A 17,011-nucleotide genomic window follows, 5' to 3' on the forward strand; every position below is an offset into this window, starting at 1 on the left:
CACATTTGGTGAGAATGCTCTTTCTGGCTATTTCAGTTTCCGTTTTTAAAAGCGCTATATGTTCAGCCACCTAAGCTAGATTTGGCATGCGACATTTTTAGCGGTAATTATTGGTCGATTTTCTAGCGTTGCCATTCGAGGAGTTGTAATGAGGCTTTTTTTTGTCGCCATGTAAGAGAAATATATATATATAGATGTTTGTAAAAGATACGCAAGCACATCTTACCCCTATACTTTTCTTCGCTAGTTTCACATACGTTGAAGTTGTGTGGGTAGATAACATCTAATGGAATGCATCCATGTGAAGTGAGAGACATGTTCATCAAGCATTCTTGATATACTCCCTTAAACAGGAAAAAAAATATTTAACATTTTCATTTGCTACCAATGATCCAACAACAAAAAATTGATAAAGCTCGAGCCTAGTTACCTCACAACGACTCACTTACTATTACCAACCAATAGAGAGATTTACTCGCAGCAAACATCATAACAAATGAATTCAACGAAATCTATTTCATAACAATATTTAGAGGAAATTGCACTTTATTATTAATGGATAAGATAATCATTGATGGTACAATGTTGTACCATTGAAAGAATTTATTTAAAAAAATCAATGCTTCAATTTTAACGTCAATTGGTCACTTTGAAGCTTTAAAATTTTATAGATTATTCAAGCTCCAGGATGTTTCGCGTCGCTTTATTTTCTTTGCTCAAATTGGTCTCGACCAATACATAGAGTATATTTAATAGGCCTATATCTATGTATCTGATACTTTGTACTTAGTTCAAATAAATTACTAATTAATTAACTAATTAAAAATTAATTAATACGTTTCATATCAATTTATTTTCAACGAGTAAAAAACTAAATAACGAGTAAAAAAATTCTCTAGATGTCAGCGCCATCTGGAAGATTTGTTTTTGATTTGTTTTGACAACATATAAAGATTTGAATTTTATTTGTTTTGTCAAGATGGCAGCGCTATCAAGATAAACTTAGAATACTCGCATTCATTTAATAAACAAAAACAGTTGACCGGGATAGCTAGTAGGTAAGGCGTTGGACACATGTCTAAGAGGTCGTGAGTTTGATCCTCGAAAGTTAGAAAACTCCCCGTGTATAAATTGGTGATCGGTGCACTCTAAATCTGTCGGGATCACAAAGTTTTCCAAGTTCCCATAACAAATCAATAGCTCTGGAGCTAGGTGCTCCCTGCATAACGGGCTGAGACGTATGTGTGTTTCAGTAGTATAATTATTGACTATAGATGGAGCCACGGGAAAACAAGAAGAATTCGACTCTCTGTTTTAAATTAGGCTTGTCAGTACTGACAAGTGTCAGAAGAGAACAACAACAACGAAAACGGTTATTAGCTTCACTTCCATTCCACTTAGAAAGTACTAACTCACAGAAGAATCGATTACTTCTCTGACATGTATTCATCTTTGATTTTGGATCAATATGTGGGCTCATATCAATTTTAGGATTAGTCTCGAACTAGTAATTACTATTTTGAGCTGATGCAAGAAGAGAGATATTTGAAGAAAAATACAGATTCGACTTTGTTTCTTCACTGACTCATAATTAATGATAATGAGTTTTTACGTGATTACATTTTCATTTGCTTAAGTCACATGGCATCTCGCTTTTATTTTCAACTTGCATTATCATAAATTCATTTCTATAAATACTTATAGCAAAACTGAATATATTTATTTTTAAAATACTTCCCACACTCTAGTTTTCGCAATTTCTATCTAAATGAGAAAAACATCTATTAGCAAGAGGTACTACTTTTTGAGAAATGAGTAAAGAAAGTCACTGCCAGTTATTTTCAGTTCTACTACTTCAGCATTAACTAATACGACATACAGACTTTTGAATTGAAGGTCATTTATGTAGACATATCTGTAGACTTTTGCATTGAAGGTCAAACGCATTCAAATATCTTCGTAATAAGGCTATTTTCTTAGATATTGACCGTGAAAACCCATTTGTGCCAACAATGGACCCCAGAAGTATAAGTTTCTTTTAATGAGTAGGACCTGAAAAAACCAACACATCAGTGGTGTGCATTTGGCGTGACATTAAACCCTCGAAGCAGCAAGAAACTGAAATTTTCTAATCTTTCACAATCATTAACTGCTTTTACCAAAACTATGCAAGTATGGAATTTGTAGAAAAAGAAGCCTTATGTACAGCTGAACTTACGTAGAGCTGAATCAATTCACAGATCTATATTTACTGATTCAACTTTCATATAATTTGACACTAAACTTTAAAGTCTGTACCTAAGCAATTAGTACAGAAATAATTATGGTAAAAAAATATGTGGTTTATGCCCAATAGGAATATCTGAGGTGAACACCCTACCACCCCCCCTCCCCCACTTGCCCTCATCAAGGATTTACTGAAGGGGAGAGCGAACAAGACATTTGTTGTAATGCAGGAGAGTGATATAATGTTTCCGATTTAATTTTTTACGCTAAATTGAATGAAGTCACACCCAAGTCTATGTCCAAAAGCTAAGAAGTTATTAAAGTTTTTTTTATTGAAACAGTGCAAATTCTTTTGCATACGAATTTACGCGTCTGGCATTTCTATCCAAACAAGTGAAGTATTTATTACAATGTATTTTTTAAGCAATCGATAGAAACACTTCAATTCTCCAACAGTTAACTAATTCTTGAATTAGTATCATAGAGATTAAGTAAAAATTAAAATAAAGTATCAGAGAGTAAGTATTATAGACATATTCGACATATATTTTAATGTAGTGTCAATTAGCCACAACGATATGCTTATTTTCTACCCGTTATCGACACTGGGATTCATAGGGAAATTTTTACGCATGCTCTATGAAACTCAAATAGAATGTTAGAGTTGGGGGGAGGGGAGGAGCAAAACGTTCTGCAAAATCTCTCTATTAGTAAAAGTGTTGACTTATACTTTTAACAAACAAACTCTTTAGCAGTGCCGTAAATGTTCGCTTTTTCGTGAATATCAAAGTGTGTTCTTTGATTTCGGAATTCTCTATGGTGAATGGTAATATTCATATTAGAAATAGCTATTGTGATTCAGCTCAACGGTTTTTCTTTCTTCTTTTTTTGTCGGCGAATGCAGTAACTTCGTTTAAACTTCTTTCAGTACTTTATCGTGTAAAAATGAGAGGCCTACACAATGCAGGAACTTCGATTAAACTTCTTTCAGTACTTTATCGTGTAAAAATGAGAGGCCTACACATTGCAGTAACTTCGTTTAAACTTCTTTCAGTACTTTATCGTGTAAAAATGAGAGACCTACACAATGCAGTAACTTCGTTTAAACTTCTTTCAGTACTTTATCGTGTAAAAATGAGAGGCCTACACGATGCAGTAACTTCGATTAAACTTCTTTCAGTACTTTATCGTGTAAAAATGAGAGGCCTACACAATGCAGTAACTTCTTTTAAACTTCTTTCAGTACTTTAACGTGTAAAAATGAGAGGCCTACACAATGCAGTAACTTCGTTTAAACTTCTTTCAGTACTTTATCGTGTAAAAATGAGAGGCCTGCACAATGCAGTAACTTCGCTAAAACTTCTTTCAGTACTTTATCGTGTAAAAATGAGAGGCCTACACAATGCAGTAACTTCGTTTAAACTTCTTTCAGTTCTTTATCGTGTAAAAATGAGAGGCCTGCACAATGCAGTAACTTCGTTTAAACTTCTTTCAGTACTTTATCGAGTAAAAATGAGAGGCCTACTTTCAATTTTCTTGCTAGCTATTTATAAATTCGTCCTCTCAATAGGTCTTTTTTTAGTTATAGACTACTACTGGATCAGAATATTTCTTTCAAAACTCTTCAATGCTCTATAATTATGAATCTAAACTAAAATAACCCTCCAAAATGAATGATCGGTCTTTCTGATTAATGAAAGTATTTCCATTTAATGAATAAATAATAATATTTTAAGGGCATTTGTGTTATTATGTTAAGCTTCTGTTCGAATTATACTCAATATATGCAAAAATGAATTATAATATTAATAATTTTTTAAGGATATTTTCGTTATTATGCAATGTGTTTGTATGCAATATATGTTAAAATTTCTAGTGCCTGTTTGATATACTCTACATACTAAAGAATCAACAGGGGCTTTTCCACCTCGCTCTCTCCAGATTTTCATATAGTCTGTGCAGTTTGTTTGGTATGGTGCAGAAAGAAGATGCTTTTCTTTCTAGAATAATAAAATATCAAAAACATAAGAATTGAAATTTTTTTTAAATCTGATTACCTAATAACATTATATAATTTATACAACTTTTAAAATGAAATACTTCTTTCACTACACATCACAAACAAAATTATTTGGATGTATTTATGCTTCTTTGATTATAAAAGCTCTTTGAAAACCAAAAGTGGACATTACAACAAGATTTGTGCTCCAAAATACTGAGACAGATGCTCTTAAGAAAGGTACAAGGAGACACATTTCCCTGGCTCCACCAAAATAAACAACCTTATTCACCAGGCTTGTTTATTTCCGTTTGATCCATCTTGGAGACAAAAACTTGTGCTAATTTTCAAAACTCATTGGCTTACCTATAAAAATTCTTAGTTCAAGAAATGGTAATAAATAAATCCGCATGATACTTTCGCGTGAATAGTTGTATTTGAAACAGTGGGATACCTGCAAGTGACGTAGTGTAGGTATCTCGATCCTGAGTGGTAGTTGAAAAGTGGCATTTGTTTACGTTAGCAACTGTTATTTACATTCAATTTCGAGTAAAACAAACCCATAGAGAATCAATTCTCTTAAGTGACACATTCTATATTCTTTCGCAAAGATTCCTTCACAAATATTTTAATTCTTTCACTATACATTTTTTATTTAATACTAAGACAGGAACGAAGCCAAGTAGAACATAAAAAAACTAATTATGCATCGATGTTGCCAGGAGCACACAAAATATATCACGGTTACAATAAAATACATGAGCAAATGATAAATTTAAGTTAAGTAAAAGACATAGACGATAACCATTAACAAATTCGATGTGCGATACGGCATTTTATTTCATTAATTTCACCTAAATTAACATTCTAACTTTAGTGGAAAAATTTAGTTCGTCTTTAACATCCCATCTTGTTCATAAACGAGCAGCTAGCACTGAGGTCATGGATTACGTGTTTGTGTATCAGTGATCGTCTTCTTCTCGAGTTGCAAATACCCTATTGAAACAGAAGCGTTATTCCTCGATTAAATGACAACTTCGTATGAAACTGTATTTGAAACAGTTGAAAGAGAAGTGTTTTTCCATGAATTAATATAACACGTATGCAGACCCTACTTCAGTCACATATAACTTCCTTATATACGTGAGACTACCAGACGCTCTCAAATCTTGAAAAAAGACCTTCAATTTCAATGGCTGCCTTCAAGAATTTTTAAATTCATTTAGAAAGGTTGAGTATACCTTACCTTGCCTTTTACTGTGTTTCCTTAAACAAACAGAATATAAGGGAACCAAAAAAAAATTTTTCGCTCATCATAATGTATATGAGTTTTTTTACTTACAATGTTATGTTTTAACAATTTTATTTTAAATACTGTTTGTATGCATACTTAGCAATCTATTGATGATTAGTTTGTGTCTCTATAAGCAGACATTACTCGCTCATTAAATATATTTTCATTGTTAATGGCGAAGATTTGTGTTTATATTTTTTTTTAATTATGTATGTGGCTTGATTTCGGTGACCTCTTTTTTAATTCGTATACTCACTCACTCACCGCTTAGTTTTTGACAACAGCACTTTTATTTGTCTTTACCATTATTATGGACAAAATACTGTCTTCTCCACTTATCTCTTTCCATCACCGTACCTGCAACTCATCATGTACAGTCACACTGCACCACAACAACATAACAACTACTACATGCTTCTAAACCAACTCTGTACCTATTGTTTATTCACGGGTGACTAGAGAATTCTACTACTAGACGTGTACTAAAAAGAAGTAACCTTTTTTTTAATAAAAAATATGTTATCAAAAAATTAGCAACTCAAGAAAGCAATGATTTTGTTCCAAAGCAAATTTTTCATTTCACCATGGATATGATGCACTGTTCACCATGGATATGATGCAAAGTGTCCTTTTTATTTACCCGAAAAACACCTGTTTCACTGTTCCAGAGGACATGGAAATAAAATAAGAGGGTTGTAACATAAATAGTGATGCAGTATCCTCACTACTGAGTCAAACTCCCAAACAACAACTGCCCCCTGACGCAGTTGTGAAATGAGACTATGATACTTCAACTTCTACTAACCGAACTTTGAACTGAAGTGAACTGTAGTTTTGTTAAGATATAAACATTCACGCACAAGTTTGTTCATGCGATGTTGTCCATCTGTTAAACACATTTTTCTCACTCGCAATCGTCGGCGAGATATGCTTTTTTATTTTATGTAACTTTTAATTATTTAATTTTAATTACATTAAAATTACATTAATTTGGATTAATTATTATTTCATGTCTGCTGCATAAAAGGCAGGATTGGACTTCGTGATCGGGTCTGAACCTGTAGTGACAACTTAACCTTGAAACTCACAGAAGGGTGGGCATGCGCAAATAGGAAATGGGAGCGGTGAGGTGGCGCTGTTGTCGATGTGTAGAGTGCAAAATACAGGCGATCAGCTTAGAAAGGTAGTTGTTGCGTGGCGTTAAAGTGAGGAGTTTCGTTTCCATCGCTCTAAAGCATGTTTGTTTTCAAAAGGTGATCAGCGGTCGTGGCTTAAAATCGAGGTTGCCCGTGGCAAAAAATGCAACAGAATGCTATCGAGGATTAATGGAAGCCTGTGGCGCAAATGCTTTGCCGTATAGGACAGTAGCACGATGGGTTCAAGCATCTCGTCTTTTTTCGTCATTAAACCTTTTGAAAACATGCTTTAGAGTGATGGAAACGAAACTCCTCACTTTAACTCCACTCCACACAGCGACAACTCACCGCTCCCATATCCTATTTGCGCATGCCCGCCCTCCAGTGAATTTCAAGGTTAGGTTGTCACTATTTAATTTACAACCCTCGTATAAGAATAAAGGTCAGATTCTACCGACAAACTTGTATTCCTTTCATCGCCTACAAAGTATCCTCTCAGATTTCTACCACAACGAAACACCATGTTTTCACCCCTCTCCTTTAACGGCTTAAACAAGTTAGTACATTCTGGCGGCTTAACTCAAAAACAAACTGTATTTCTTGCGTCCCCAATCTAATATAAAGTTTTAACAGAAGAATGGGCTCTTTATTATCTCGGAAAAAGGGAACATAATGCTGCCATATTCTTTTTTTCATTTGTCGTCGTAACTATCTTGTTACTATCGGCCGGCTTCAAAAGATTTTTTTTAAATTTTATATTTTACTTAATTTTTTTTCGTTTCCAGTAATTTTTGAGGGTCTTGTGTGAGGCCTTCACACCTTTTTACTATTGGTTTTTGTATCAGTGACATAACAATGAGTTGTTTTCTATTGATTGAAAGTTGAGAGCTAATGGTGGATTTTTTTTTAATGGTGGACCTGCATGCCACAAGGATTCCTTATTGACGAATTTTTTAGAAGTGTATGTAAGTGCTTCTGAAAAGTATTAGTGTCGTGAAGTGGTATATTAGTGATTAATCCAAATGGATTTGACTCGTATTCCTTTTATAGAAAGATTGTTAGTTTTGTTTTTAAAATCCATGAATAATAAAGTGGACAAAGTTTAAGTAATTTAATGCATCAGACATTTATTATTGATGTGATTCCTGTTATAACTTATAGTATTTGATATTTCGTGTCACAGTGTTTTGCCATGGGTGAGAAGTGCGAAAATTTCTTGGGGTAGAGGGCGCAGCTTAATTCCAATTTAGAATAATAGACATTCATGTCTTTGTAAAATTTATATAAGTAACTTTATTTTCTAAATTTTACTCGATCTCTTGTTTTCTTTTCTTTTGACCTAATGAACCGATTGGGTTATTGGGTCTACCTATTTCGTATTCCTCCTCCTTTGTCCAATATTAAATCTTTTTCCTGCCTATATATATAACTCCTTCTTTGAGAAGTATTATTAAAAACGTAGTTTTAAAACATATCTCTAAAATGTAAGATATTAAAGATGTAAGGTATTAAATACATATAAAGATATGAGCTATGAAAAACATATAAAGATATAAGACATTAAAGATCATCTCGTGTACAGTCCGCAAAAGAAAAACGAATCACTTTGAATAACTTTCGTTCTAATGATCGGATTTTCACGAACTAAGTGTCAATCTTAATGGTTCTTGGGGGTGACCTCAAATATGTTAATTAATTAGAGCTAACTATTAATTAAGTTATGAAATCAGACACAAAAACGTACTTTCTCTGAATAAACATGCATTTTTTTTCACATATTTGGATTTCTTATCTTCAAAATATCTCTGCAATCTGGGCCGCAATCTGGGAAATGTGGTCCCCATAGTTTGATCAGGAGAGCGATTCAAAGTTCGTACCCCTTAATGTTAATTTCGCTTTTTGCGTTTTCAGTCATATTTTCAAAACTAATGAAGCAATTCAAAAAAAATTGCACCCACTCATAAAACTCAATTACCCAAAGATAATTTCATGCAAAAAATAATTTTTAATAATTATTTATTATTTTTTATTATTAAATTAAAGTGAGGATGAAAAAATATTGAATTATAAGGTATGAATTTTTTTATACCATATTAATCTACATATTTTTCAATTGAAAAATCTAAAGTTTCAACTGTTTTTATTTATTAGAAGCTGGGAAAAATTAAAATTAATTATTTTTAAAAAAATAATTTGGCGACAATAAAGAAATAACTAATTGGGGCGATTAATATTAAAATGTGATAAACTTGACTTTGCGCGCGTAGCGTAAAATTTCATTCATATTTTTTTCGCTAATAATCGTTTGCTAATCTTTTTAAATTTATTTCTTTCACACTATAAAATACGATGCTTCTTTTTTAGTCATTTAATAATTTATTTGCAATTTAGTAAAGAATTTTGAATAAAAAATACTTTATTCAACAAATGTCTAGTTTTAAAAAAGCGTGCTTCTGATAGAATACACCAGATTGTGCTTATTTAATGTGATTATTTTTTATTTTTTTTTATTTTGTTTTTCAATAACTGATACAATTTCAATAATATACATACGAATGCAAAGATTTGGAATAATATATTTATCAATTTCTTGAATACATATTTTATAAATATTAATAAAAATACGTAGTCAACATTTTTAAACATCTCTCACAACATCGCAAATTTCTCAACATCTTATAGGGTAAACTAAACAATGAAGAAACACCTAAGCTTAGCTTGCCTTTAAAAAAAATTCATAAAAATTTCAAAATTTGTAATTTTAGCTAAATGATGGTGTCGACATATTTGTTATTAAATTCAAATTATGTAAAAAAAAAGTTAGATAACTTACATAATATTATTTTAAGCTTTTGGTGGTTTAAATAATAAGTAGTAAGATGATCAAGTGAAGGAACAGTTCTTACCAGTGAATAAACACTACATTTTCCAGTGAATGAACACTTAATTTTGAGAATGTTTGATGCTCGTTAGGAATCCCTACGCCACACAAATGTCTAAAAACAATATTTTTCTTGGAATTACGACATATAACCATAGTTAATGCGGAAAATATTACCTTTTTTTCCAGTCATGGAATGGAAAGTAAAATATGTTTGAATACATAATTTAAAGAAAAATGTTTTTCATTTTTTTCTCACAGTTTAATAGTCCGTTATAAATTATGAATGTTTATCATTGTGTAATCCGATGATGTTTTTATTATTATTATTATAATTCGATCATTTTTTGTTTACTCTTTTCCCCATATTTTTTAAACTTTTTTTTTTAATCTTTTTAAGCATTTTTTTTCTCTTCGTCATGAGTAATTTATTTCTTTTTCTTTTGATTTAACCTTCCTCTTTTTTCCAAATTTTTAGCCAATGTAATTGCATCTTCGAAATTTCTTTTGATTTTCCAGTTCCATTTCCAGAATTCCTCACTGGATAATAAATGAGAAAAAGGAGTTTCGAAGTTTGAGTGAAACCCATCTCTCATTGACTTATATCTAGTAGTTACTTATGAAACCAATTGTTTTTGCAACTAACAATGCCTCAAGAGGACTTATCTCAAAATCAGTTTTCAAGATACTTTCATTATTAATGTTACTTGTCTCAGCTTCAGAGCCAAAATTTGATTATACAATTGTTCTTTTTGAAATAAATTCTTCAATATTGAGAAAAGCACAGGCTAATGGATATTTGGGAGATTAAACTTTTCAGTCAATGTTCCTTTAAAAATTTGCAACATAACTTGTGAGATTTCCTTCTCAAGCTTCTGAAGAAATAGCGCATCGTTACTCTCAAAGCATGTGCTTTGTTGATAAGTTGTCTTGCTCATTAACTCTTGGTGTCTGTTTTGCATGCATATGTTACCGTCAACGTTTTCTACATCAAATGGAAAAATATCGCATTTCATAAAAGCATTTTAACTTCATCATTTGATGCCTCAAATATTATTTAAAAATTGATGCAAAATTTTCTAGACATATTGTTTTACAATTCTTCTGTTTTCAAGATCTAACGAGAGATTTCCATGAATTAGATATAAAACTAAACCAGAAAATTTGTTTTGAGGAACAAAACTTGCTCAGTTTCAAATTGATATGAGATTTATACCTATCCAGAAGAAGCAAAATATGGAATTTGATTGCATTTTTAATTAGCCATGGGTAGAAACATCTGCAATATATTTGTAAAATGTTGCTGCGGTCATCGTTTCATTTCATATACAGCTTTTTCCAATGAAATATGTAGCAGGGATTGATTCTGTAATATCTCAACGAATTCTTCTGTAAGGAAAAACTACCAATGGAGGTACTTTTTCTTTCCTATGTACTTTAGAATATAAATCCTTATAATTTTTAAGTCCGAAGATTTTTCCCGTTTAAGGGCATTATTCAACTCTTGTTTCATTCGCATTGTAAATGCAATCACTTTATAAAAGGATGCCAGGGCTACTTCCCTCCTAAAGATTCTTCAGAAGTTCTTAAAACCAGTATTTCGAATATTATTCTCTAAGGGAAGTTTTGCCTTTTGAAATTATCTTCGCATTGCATTGAGTTATCGGTGGATGTCGCCTTAAAAAAACTTCACCCATTTTTCACCTAGATAAATGACTTTAAATGGATTTTTCCTACCAGTTCCCGTTAGGACATTAAAGACGGCAATAAGATAATAATTTATCTAATTATTGGCACAAAATCCTGCAAAGAAATTTTCCATTCAAGCTTTTATTATTATATTTAGTTGTTATATTTAGTTAATAAACATAGTTTATTAAGGTGTCTAAGGTATGATGTAATAACTAATCACTACGTTTATAAAGATAAATAATAAATTAATTATTATTATAATTCTTTAAACAAATTTAGCAATTAAAGTTGCATATTTAAATGAAATTGTTATAGGAACTATTCATACAACATTTAACTGAATTTTAGGAGTCCTCTATGTCACTGAACTACTAATTATCCATGTAAAATCATATTTCACACATACTATTCATTCACTGGGAAATCTATTCTCAGTGAAGGAACATGCCTGCTCCTTCACTGGTTAGAAGCTTTTTTTTTTATTTTTAACATAATTTTGATTTATAATATGACAAAAGGTACAAGAAAATTAAAATTTTTCTTTTATTTTCATTAACTTGAAAAAATCCCAGTAAAAGAACACTTGTTTATTCATTGGTTTTTCATCGTTCGGTAATCCAGTTAATAAACACCCCCTAATCTCAGTACTTGCTTATGTTATGATGCTTAAAATAAATAAAACGTAACTTCAATGACCATATTTTGAATTCTTTTTTTCACAATGAGAAAAAAAAAGCATTATTATATGCAATTAATTGTAGTTTAAACGGCTAACAACAAACACTGGACTTATAATTTTGTCAACGAAACAAGGCGTTGAACAGATACTAACAAATTCAAAACTTTTTCCAGAGAAGACTCAAAGATCAGGTAACTACATGCATTGTTAGATGACTTCCTATTGTTAGGTAGTAAGCTACTGTTACCAATCAATCTAAATTAAAACGTTTAAAATCTTATTTCTAAGAAATATCTATGAAATGCTCCTTCATTTGTTGGTTTACCCTATATCATCCTAATCTTAAAAGAAATTTCCGGAAGTGTATCGCAGAACTATTTTACCAACTATTTAATTAAATTTTAACATTTAAAAAATTTTATTCCTTACCATTTTACGTTTATTATTTCTTCATTAATATACTAAAAAATTTTTTTAGAACTTTAATTTAGATTTTCTTTAATTTACGTTTCCTTTTTAAATTATGGTCAAGTTTTTTTCTAAAGAATTATTGTCTGCTAGCTACGAATAAGACCTTGTTAAGAAATTAAAAACATTCAGCTGTTAAAAATTATTTAATGCAAAACAGCTGATTATTTACTTAGCATACTATTTTTTTTTGAAAAAAGAATATAAATTATTGATTGTCTTTTTTTTGTTTCTTGTGACTTCAACTTAGATTATCTAAAATAGTGTTGATGCTTTATAAGTCACTACAAAGATGATAAAGATACCGAACATAAAAAGCTGTGGAATACGTAGCCAATTTTTTTAGTGTCTTAAAATATCTCAGTATCATAAATGTCGTCCTACTATCTTAGTTGTGAAATTAAATGTTTAATTATCTGACCACGTGTGATTCACTAATTATTTCATTATATCTTTTACTCTTTATGATACCAAGAAGATTTTTTTTCTGATAATATACTAAACTATTTGTTTAATTTTTCACTTGAGCATAATTTCCAAGATATTATTGTAGTATAATTTGTTATCAGGAAAATGCCTTATTTTGTTAAGCAGGAAATACTAAAAATTGAAATTTGTAAGGATTCCGAAGCTGTGCCAATTTTAGAGTCATCTGATTTTTTTAAAAAATGCTATAAGAAAAACACAATTTCCGAACTTATTTTAATAAAAAAAAAATTTAAAAAAAGCGTGGCAAGTAGGCTAACATACTTTTTACAGAAACTGTGAAAACTAATTTTTCCTATATTTCATCAAAAGAGGATAAGAATGATATTGCTCCAAGGGCCACTCAATAATTTCGCTATTTCCAGAATGAAATCTGTTTGATTGAAGCATATTATTCCTTAAAATTAAAACGAGGGAAAAATTAACTTTTATCATTTATCTAAGCTTATTCCATTTGTTCAATGATAGCGGTATTAAGGTTAAGGATATGCGTTGGAAGCTCCGTTTACTATTATCATGTAGCTTGAATAATTTATTTTAAGTAAATTATATAATAATTTTAAGCATATAAGGGTGTAAAAATAAACTCGATCGGAATACTCCGGAAGTATACCCTGAAATATATGTAGAATAAACTTTGGAATCGACATATAAAAAATACATTTTCAAACAACTTCGAGTAGGACGGAAACGCTAACTTGTTTAAAAAAGTTTTTCTTGTAACTATTTAATTTCGATTCCTGGTACTAGGGGACATTCCATTTTCACATTCGACTTTTGAAATATCAATTGTAAACGGAATTTTTTTATGACCTTAAATTAAAATGTTAAGGCTTGCAGCAAAAAAAAAATTTTTTTTTACTGCATTAATTTTTTTACAAAGTTGTGAATTATTATTTTTTCAATCTAAGAACCTGTGCCTATAACATATGTAAAACTTTTTTTAATATCGAGTAAAATAATTTAATTTTTTTTTTTCCAATGGCAGGCACTGAATTTTGAATTCTTGCCTATACTATGCCGGAATTGTTGCTCATTTCGCGTTACCCAGTGGGCACCTGTGAACCAAAGTCACGGAGGCGAGCAACATTGCCCACGCCACGCTGCCACAACCCGTTTATAGGGTGAGGCAGTGTGGCGTGGGCACATTCACACATCATACACACACAACAGAGGACACCACAAAGAGAGAGAGAAACATCCATGCCCAGAGCGGGATTCGAACCCGCAGCCTATGGCTTCGCAGTCAGGCAGGCTAACCGCTCGGCCACCAGGCTGGCATAATTTACTTTGTTGTGTAACTAAATGGATAATCCCAAGCAACTGAATCGAAAATATAAAAACTTCATTGATTTAAAAAAATAATAGATGATAATAAAAATAGACATGTTTTGAGCGTCGAATAATAAAAGTCACAAGTTATCCAAGCCTGACAAGTCTTGAGAATGGGCGATTATATTTAAAATCTCGAAACATGTCGACTTTTGCTTCCCTCTTCATATGTTTTGAAGCCAATTGAGTTTTTATCGACAATTATACTGTTTTACATTTGGGTCTTGATCATTATTTTGATAAGGATTTTACACTCGTTAAAGTAAACATATGCATTTTAATATCTCATCAGGATTCATGTGGTCTTCAAAAACGTAAGAACATCAACATTGTAAAAGTTATATTTAACTTAAAAATTAGCATTTTGACATCAGATATTTTGAGTTAATGAAATTAAATATTTTATCTTTCAAGTTTTTGTGCCCCCATTTCAGTATCTTACGGATCTTACGAGCTCTGTTTTAAAAGAGAGCATCAGATATATATAAGAAAACAAAAATAACCATAGTAGCAGTATTTGGTGGTAAATGTAGCTTATCGTAATTGAAGAATATGCTCTGCGACATTTTATGGTGAATTTGCGAACGTTTAAGTTTCAGAATGTATCGAAACATGAGGATGCTATTTGCTAATCATCTTTATCCAACGAAAACGATGTAACCTAAATATCTAGAAGAATGAAGCGATTTTTTAAGCAATGAATCCTACAATATGCAACATATTATTTCAATATCTTATTCTTAAACATAACATATTTCAATCTTTTTTAAATGCTACTAAACATTCGGCAATTCCTTGAGTTATAGAAAAAAGAAATATCGTAAATTATAGAAAACCTTGTGAATGTGCATTAGAATTATTATACAATCTACATTTTATTTTTCAAGCACTTTCTTTTTCTTTAAACTTTCTTGCCTAGAAGACTCGATTAAAGCTGTAAAAATGATTATCCCTAAAATTTTGTATATAGCTATAATAAGTTATGTTCACTTGATTTTAGTATAAAATCCTCGAATAAATATAGTAAAAACAGTGTAATCTAAATAATATCAGATAAAAAGTTCATGTATTTAAATTCTAAAAACTATCATAAATAATTTATAAATCGATTCAAATTTACTTTTCAAAGCAGATTAAAATATTTTTTTTTTTTTTTTTTTTTTTGCTTTTTGGACAGAAATCCCCTAAAAAAATTGTTTATTGCCTAGAAACTTCGAGATATTTTCTATTAACAATAAATTGAACCTCTCCAAGCAATCACTGTACATTATTTCATTTTTTTTACTATCAGAGCATGGTTGCGTAGCAACCTAGTAAAATTAAGCACTCCTCTTTTGAATTAGTCAATGGGTTATCTTAAAATATTTATTTGCGCAGGCGACTTTTTTTGGCGGTTTTCTGGACTATCGCCAAACATATAAATCTGTATTGCTACCCAATTTTTTTAAAATTTTGTCTACCCCTCCCCCCTAATTCAAGTGTCTAGATTCCAAATATGTAAAAAAAATTATATGTTTATTCAGAGAAAGTGCGTTTTTGTGTCTGATTTCGTAACTTAATTAATAGTTAGCACTAATTAATTAACATATTTGAGGTCACCCCCAGGAACCATTAAGATTGACACTTAGTTCGTGAAAATCCGATCATTAGAACGAAAGTTCTTCAGGGTGATTCGTTTTTTTTGCGGACTGTACATTCTTGTAGATTTGTTATGTCACATACAAATTATCTTAATCATTAGTGTATTGTTTTTTCCCTCTTTTTTATGGTATATTTCTATGCACTATGATACATATTTTCAAAAATACCCAATCATACAAATCATTACACTATCTATCTATCCGTTATTATAAACATCTATCTATTTGTTATTAAGACTATTTATCTTTAAATATAGCTACCCGTCTATCTATATGTTTCGGTCAGAAAAAATTAAGTTGATACATCTCATCTTTTCTTCCTTGACAATAATTTTTGAAGTGTATTTAAAACCATTTTTTTGCTCTCATTTATATTTGACATTTTTTTATTACATATTATTATTACATTTTATTATTACGTATTACACTCTATAACAAAAAAAATCGACGCACCAAGAAGGAGTTGTCCGATTGAAACGAAAATTGGTGGATAGGAAGGAAGTGCACAGAATAGTAAATGATTAAAATTTCAGAACAATTGAATAATTTATTGCAGAGTTACAGTAACAAGTTCAATATGGTGTTGACCCGCCTCTAGCCTGGATACAAGCTGCCACACGGCGTGGCATAGACCGATAAAGCTCCCGGATGGTTTCTTGCGGCATTTCCTGCCAAATTCGATCCAATTGTCGAACGAGGTCATCAACATTCCTTGCCAGATGCAATCGCCTTCCCATCATATCCCAGACATGCTCGATGGGAGAGAGATCTGGTGATCTGGCAGGCCAAGGAACAATTTGACAAGCTTGCGGAAAGTTCATAGCAACACGTGCCGTATGTTGTCTGGCATTGCCTGCTGAAAAACCAGCCCAGGGTGCTGCAAAAGGAACGGTAGTTAAACAGGTCTTAGGATGTCGTCGACGTACCGCTGTGCAGTAAATGTACCTCTAATGACGACCAAAGGGGTCCGGCTATCAAAGGAAATGGCACCCCAGACCATAATGCCTTGTTGAGGGCCGGTGTGACGTGCAATAGTGAAGGCAGGATCCCCCCTCTGCCCTATGCGTCTCCCAACACGTCTTCGATGATCGCCAGGACACAGTTGGAAGCGGGATTCGTCGCTAAAGACTATACGTCCCCAGTCAGGATCATTCCAGCCTGATCGAGCTTCGATTTTG

Source organism: Parasteatoda tepidariorum, chromosome 1 (genome assembly GCF_982258835.1).
Source record: "Parasteatoda tepidariorum strain Cologne lab strain chromosome 1, Ptep-v5.0, whole genome shotgun sequence".
Taxonomy (NCBI): Eukaryota; Metazoa; Arthropoda; class Arachnida; order Araneae; family Theridiidae; genus Parasteatoda; species Parasteatoda tepidariorum.